The sequence below is a fragment of the Lactuca serriola genome, chromosome 4 (assembly GCF_051521515.1).
Source record: "Lactuca serriola cultivar US96UC23 chromosome 4, Lser_US96UC23_V15, whole genome shotgun sequence".
Taxonomy (NCBI): domain Eukaryota; kingdom Viridiplantae; phylum Streptophyta; class Magnoliopsida; order Asterales; family Asteraceae; genus Lactuca; species Lactuca serriola.
The window spans coordinates 168,173,177-168,181,359 of NC_136411.1; positions in this window are offsets into that span (position 1 = coordinate 168,173,177).

Sequence of the window (8,183 nt, forward strand, 5' to 3'; positions counted from 1 at the left end):
TTTTTCCGGTGTTGCTCCCCTGCACCGACGATGATGGTGTCGCAACATATGAGGTGAAATCGAATATGTAAACTCGATGTCTACAATCGACAGTAAATTTATTCCCGCTTTGTCCAGACCAGGTTCTAAAATAGATTGTAAAGTCGATTATCAATTTCTAAAATTATTGAAGTGTTTTCTTATGACTATGATTTAATTGGCTAACAAAAAAACATGAATTTTGGTTCTTTTGCGTCGACAGTAACCTAAAACATATAAAAAGGTTTGTTTTTCTTTCTTTTTGGTTCTGCTTAACTTCAACGACAAGTGGGCATCAAAGCAAACAAAGTTGTATTGCTTGGCTAACAAAGTTGTATTGCGTGGACAGTAACCTGAAACTATTTGATTTTTTTTTATCTATGGCAGATGATTTATCAAGAAGAGCGAAGGATCAGTTAAATTCCACTTTAAGATTTTCCAGAATTTCACAAAGTAATTTCTCATTTTCAGGTATTATCATCATTATGGTTATATATTTAATCGAATTTTCACCTTAATTTTTCCATAGTATAAGAATTATGCATATACTATAATATATATTGAATATGTCGATTGCAATGATAATAGATTACCAGTTTATTTTTTGTTTGAAGAAAAAACTATATGTGTAGTTTTTTTTTTATATGTTCACATTGCCATTATCTCTGGTCATATAATTGGCAAGTTTGATATGTTAGACTTTTTTTTAGAACGACGGAATTTTATTAAAAAAAAAACTAGCAAGAAGCTAGAAAAAAGAAATTACAATAAATTACAAGCAAAGGCAGGATCCATCGATCTAGGAAGATTCTGTTAAAATATGCTAAGCTAAACTACATACTATTTTGTTAGAATTATAATAACATGTTTATACTTGTGTTGAAATTTTTTGTTTAAAGTATAGTAGATAATATTCTGTTAGAATTTTTAAGAAATTGAAGTTTAAGCAACAAACGAAATTGAAATACTCTTTTAGAATTGAAGTTAATATGTGTAGTTATGTTATTTTGGTGTATTCAAACCTTCAAATTCTTTCAGAATGAGAAAACACAATATTCTTTTCGAATGAGGTTAGTAACAATCATTGATTTGATGTCTATTATTACAAACATGGTAAATGACAGTGTAAGAATTGATTGAAAACCTTTCAGCAAAGCATCATGAAGCAATGAATACATTCTATGAGCATTCTTTCAAGAGCATTCTCATACAATATCATTGTTGTAAGAATGGTTTGGTAAATTTTACTATTTTTTCTATTGTACAAAAATTTCAAGATTGTTAAGTTGCAAATTGTTGGTTTGTTAAGTTTTATCATCTAGAAATATGATTGCAAGTTGCAAGTAACAAGTTTTAATTCTTTATAGTGGCAATTAAACTAGCTAAAATGTATTCTATGTATTTTGTTAGAATGTATTCTATATGTTCTGTTAGAATGTATTCTATGTATTTTGTCATAATATATAAAGTGATAACATGTGCTTAACCATTCTTAGTTTTTGTTGTATTTGTGATAGGATGGCTGGAAGAATGTGTTGAAGACCTGATATGAATAACTTGAAGAATGCATAATAGATTGATCACTCTCAGAGTTAAAGAATGTTGTTATTTTTTAAGAATTTTATTCATTTTTTGTTGATATTCTTATTAGAATATGTATAATTATATTAAAATGTATAAGAGTATTAGTTTATAAGAATATGTATGTATTTGTATTTAAGTTCGGATATATAAGAATATATTAGAATGTTGTTATTCTTCAACTGGAGATTCAAGAATATGTGATTATACAATAATATTCTAATAGAATAAAATTATGAAAGAACATCATTATAACAAAAAATCATTCTGACGGAATAAAATAGGTTATTTTTACAAATTACGTTGGAATTAAAATTGAATTAATTTAAAAATTCAGATTTTTAAAATTAGGAGAATTAAGTATCCCTACAAATCCAAAATTTCCTTTTTAAAATATAGTTAATTGTCTAAAGTACCCTTATGTTCAAATTTGTGTGATTATATAGTGTATGTTACCCTATTGTAATATCATAGACTCTCAAATTTTGAACTTAGATTTTATTTCATCCGGTGGTTCAGATTTATGCATTCTAGCACATAATAGTTAGTAAAAAAAAATAACATAAGCATATATATACATATATATATATATATATATATATATATATATATATATATATATATATATATATATATATATACACCCACACACATTTTAACTACTTATTTCTATGTATAAAAACATATTTATGTATTAAAAAATGTATTAAAAATCATATTTTTACAACGTATGTAAAATTGTATTTTTTTTAAATGTATTTTTTACAAGGTATTTAAATACGTATTTATATTTATTTTTATTTAAAATTAATAATAAAAACAAAAATAATAATTATTATTATATAAACAATAATAATAATAATCATGTTCAGAAAATAATAGATTTTATATATATATATATATATATATATATATATATATATATATATATATATATATATATATATATATATATGGAAAAGTTCAATAGAAAACCATAATTATGGGTTTTTCAAGGAACCAAATCTTTTTTTCAATTTCTAGAGCTTATTCTTTATCGAAAAAAAAATGTAAAAATATCTAAATTCATATATTAATATTGTGAATATGAAAAATATTTTTCGGATTCACCGTGTAAACCGGATTCACGTTGTGAATTTTCAAAGATTCACATTGTGAATTTGACGTTAAAAAAATCGAATTTTATATCCTTGGAAAAAGGATAAAAAGTTATGAATTTCTGTATTTTTAGTTTTTTTTTTGATAAAAAATAAGTTCTAAAAGTTGAAAAAAAGATTGGTTTCTTGGTTTCTTGGTTAATTATGGTTCTCTATTGAACCTCACCCTATATATATATATATATATATATATATATATATATATATATATATATATATATATATATATATATATATATATATATATATATATATATATATATATATATATATATATATATATATATATATATATATATTAATGAAAGTTAGGTAATTAATGAAAGTTAGGCAGTGCAAATTGCTATAATCTTGTTTTGGTAGAGTCACTACCTTAGTTCGAGTCCATCTATTCTTATTTTTTAACCTTTTTAAGATTAGAGTTTATGGATTATAGATATTTGTTCAGCAAATAAAGTATTAAAATCCATCTAACCTATTGGTAGGAATCTTTGTTTGTGTGTAGGAGGTTGAAGGTTTGAAACCCCTCACCTCCTATCTTTGTTGGGAAAATCTAATTTAAAAAAATAAAAAATAAATAAAAAGAAGACATGCATGTCGATATGGCAGTTCAAATCAATGTCACGGTTTCTAACATGGTCCGCCACTTAAGCACTTACCTGCTTAGCACGTAAAAAATGGCTGAGTTGATTTCATTAGTCAATATTCTGTCTTTTTTCGTTAACAAAAATTAATTTGGGACTAAACCGTAAGCTGAACCAAAACTTTAAATTTTTTTCAGAAATCTTCTAAAGTTGAAAGTGTTAAATCACCGTAAAGGATTTTCAAAGGGTAGAGAAACCGAGAACCGAAGCTCCATCCCCCAAATCCAGACTTAAAAAATGACGTTTTAAAATATAGAAAGTGGGCTGATGTTGGACTTCTAAATAAAATGATTATGGGATGTAGGAAGCAACGTATTGGCAACTATATGGAATATGGATCGTATATGGGCGCTTACAAAGCCATCAATGTGGACTCTATTAATATGATTTTTAGCAACCTTTTTATGCTAAAATATCCCAACCACTTGAATTGATATTGGTTGCTATATGTTAGCTGATTTTTGCTGCAATAAAGGACACCAAATCCTTGCTGAAACATGGCTGATTTTGACAGCTAAAGACACAATGTTGGCTTCCAAATTGCACAAAAATGGTTTCGATGGTTCTTGATTTTTGTTAGTCAAAAGAACCAATTTTTGCTGCTTTGTTTGGGCTTCTAAAGCTGCAATATGTGATGTGAAAATTTCATAAATAAAAATCGTTCACTTATTTAAAACAAAATACGCCTTTATATACAAATCATGAACAAATTATTATGTCAAAACATGGTACATATTATATAAAGCATATTGTGAATGAATAACTACTCTTTGCATCAAAAAATAACTATATCTTTAATAATTTTGATTAGAAAGTCAAAGCATATCTTGGAGGAAAAGAAAGTTTTTTTTTTTTTTCATATAAAAGGAATTAAAATATGAGTTTGTATTTAAGATTGCAAAGAAAAAATAATAATAAATAAATAAAATAAAATAAAAAAACTAAATGAAAGCTTAAATTTGCATACATTATGTAAAGAAAGAATGAAGTATCTTCAAAGGTTGCACAAAAGACCACTAAGCACCCTAAAAGGTTGCACATAAGCCCGATTAGAAACAAGCAATCAAAACAAAAACAAAGTCTAAGTTTCATATTTTGAAATTTCACAGTCCGACAATTGTTTGGTGTTTTGAACGTAAAACAGAATCTACAAATTTAAACAGGATGTTATCAGACTTTCTGGAAACTATAATCGATTTCATATAATTTTCATCTCTCTAGGGTATTGTCTAATTCGAAGCATATTGAACTCTGCGGCCCTCACACAACAGATCAACAATCTGTCCAGATTTCTAACTTTTGACAAACATCACCAAATACTTCAAGGATTAAGACAAAGACTCGAAAATAGAGATGGATGGTAAGAAAATCATTTATACCTCTGGAAATATGACTAATTTCTAGGAGAAAGGAGGAATGAAGATTTAATCTCTACTAGAAGAATCCTTACTTGAAAAGCATCAAAAACACTACACCACCTTCTTGGATCTTCATCAAAACTTCAATAATGGAAACGACACTTATGAAATCACTTCAAAGGGACTTGGAGGCTACAAAATTAGGGTTTGGTGGCTGCAAAATGAAGTGATTCCAGATTTTAGGGTTTAGCCTCCTTAAATACTTGATAACTTTCATTCTAGCCCCCTAAAGTGTAAGAAAATAACCCCATGACCCATATACATGACCAAGTATCATTTCATTATACATTTGGCCCCTAAAAGTTAAATTCAACCTACCAAAGAGGTAACTTCACGACGAAACATAAAGGAAAATAACCTTGGTGACGGAATGGAAAATTCGAGTTGTTACACTACTTGAGTTGGTGTACAAATTGTGATAAAGTACGATTGATCATGAAAAACACCTATTTTCGGAATAAGGTGCTTAAAATATAATTAAACGGAGTAAGATCATCCTAATTGTGGCTTAACGAGCTAAGAAAAACTTGTTTTGCTAACCTTTAGGATATAAGTTAAAATTGAGTAGGATGGGACGATATGGCTTAATGAGTTTAAGCCATTTCTATATAGAAGATAAATTAAGTTTTGATTATACGAGCTTAAGAATGATCATTATTGTTACAGTATCAAAGTATAAGGTGAAGCATAAAAAGATCGGATGTTGGGACTTCCAACGATCAATAAAATTAAGGTGAGTAAAATGTGTCCTAATCTTAAGATAGAATCTACGTATTACTGTTTGACTATAAATTATATTATACACGGCTTACTACTACCTCCGTCCCAAATTAATTGTCCACATTTGACTTTTGAAGTCTTTTTTCTTTAACTTTGACCTTAAATATTTTTGTTTTCGATAGATAATACTTGATGCAAAAGATACGAATGCCTTGTATTTTAAATTTATTTTCATTGTTATAAGTTTTATTAAGTAATATATAACATAAATAAAAATATTTAAGGTCAAAGTTGAAGAAAAAAGATTTAAAAAGTCAAAAGTGGACAATTAATTTGGGACGTAGGGAGTATATGATCGTGATCGAAAATAGAACCTAACAGACTTGGTGTCTTAAATGCTTAGGTTCAAAATGAATTTGTTTTATGGGATAGTCTTGGTGACTGTAATATTCCAAGCACAAGTTATAGAGTTTAGTGGTAGTCTTGGTGACCAAAATACAATTGTATTGAAAATTATAGGTCATGGTAGTCTTGATGACCGTAATACTAATGACCAATGTGTGTGGTAGCCTTGATGGCCATAATACCACGTGATATGAGAATGTATGGATGATTTGTTTTGAAAGGCATCAAATATTATCTTAATTATTATTACTATGATTTATGATTTTAATTTGTATGTAGGAAGGTTTTATTCAATATGCTTATATCTTATTCTGTTTGTTGTTGATGTGCCTTTCATGAACTAGTGACCCCGTTCAGGGGTAAAGCTTTAGCCGAGAGATAGGAGTCTCAGCAAGAAGATTTTATAGTTTTGCTTATGTACTTAGCTTTTGTAACTATCTTGCTTAGTCCGTGAGTCTTTTGTATGTTTGATAACTACTTGTAATTTGTAGTTTAATATAATGGTATACCCTATGTATTTTGTATGTTGTATGTAAAAAAATTGGGGTATAATTTATGTTGAATTACCGGTTTTACACAAATACATGGTCTTCAGGACCGTTTAATCAATCTTTTCATAATTTAGTCATGGATACTATTTTTCATGTAGTGTTTCTCTCTGTGAACCCATATCTTCACTCTACTCATATTCCCAAAATTTTCAAAGATGTTTAATGAAAGTATGATACTTCAATTATTAAGAGAACTTGTATATTCATAAAGTACTAAAAACTGCATTCATGACGAAAAATCAAAGGTTCTAAAAAGTTCGACATGGCTTCAAGACTTGTACTTGTAGCCACACTTTAAGAAAATGTCGCCTTAAGTCATATATGTATATAAAAATAATTAATAGTAGAATATATATATATATATATATATATATATATATATATATATATATATATATATTAGTGTATATGTATCGTATGTACTCTATGTATTATATTAGCCCATTTAGATAGTTTTGTAGCCTATGTAGCCCAATTTGCATTATGTATTATGTATATATTTGTAATATGTATCGTATGTATTGTATGTATTATATTAGCCTATTAAGAGCTTTCTGGACATCCAAAGTCTTAAAGTTTGAGACTTTATGTTTCTAAGACACATTTGGTCTATGGATCTGGAATTTGGGCTTAAGTGCTTAAGCCATTAAGCACTTATTAGAGTCTTTGGTAAAAAGTTGCGTACGCCCCCCGTAATTTTTGTATGCCCGGCGTACTGAGTCAACCACCCCGATGGTGGTCAATGCAAGGCAAAGTACGCCCAACGTACCAGAGGAGTACACCCAACATACTCCCTCTGTTGGGCTTTTGGCGATTTGGGCTTCGGGATTGGGCCACCTTTGGGCCAATTTGACGTGGGCCTTGCTGGACTTTCTGAATAGATGTGTTTTGGGCCAGTTTTGGTAATGGATCTTAAAATGAGGCCTAATTAGGGAGTTAGCCCCAATTGGGAAAATTGGGCCAATAATGGGCCTTGTATATGTGGACTTTTGGATCATGGATTTGGTATTGGACCTTGGCCCAAACTAAAGAAAAGGCAATAATGGACTATTAACTTATGTGGGACCCTTGGTCAATATTGATATCCCCATTGTTGACTTAGTATTCGTTATTTTGGATAGTTCAAGATTCTTGGTGAGACATCGGTCGGAGACTTCAATCCAGTTCAACATTACTTGTAAGGTGAGTTCTTCTCACTACACCAACAGGGTCGAAGGCACCAATGTCAGCCCTTCTTTTGGATTGTTATCTTGGTTATCGCATGATGATATGATTAGTGACCTGTTAGGTCGGTATCCTGGTATAAAGGATGATATTATGTTTAGTGACCTGTTAGGTCGGTATCCTGGTATATAGGATGATGCTATGATTAGTGATATGTTAGGTCGGTTTGACTGTTTATACATGCTAGAAATTGTTATCTATGTGTTGATTATATGCTTGGGGGTGGGTTGAGGCGGACCTGCATTGTGTTATAGGCCAACATACACAGGGCGGTCCGGATAGACTGCAGGCCGAAGGCCCGGAGAACGGTCCAGACAGGTTGAAGGCCCAGTGAGGCGGATCAGACATGTTAAAGGTTCTGAGAGTGGGCCAGAGAGACTGAAGGCCTGGTGAGGGAAGTCCAGTCATACTGTAGACTCTATATGCATGCTATTTGTTATGATATGGTTATGGTTTGTATGGCGT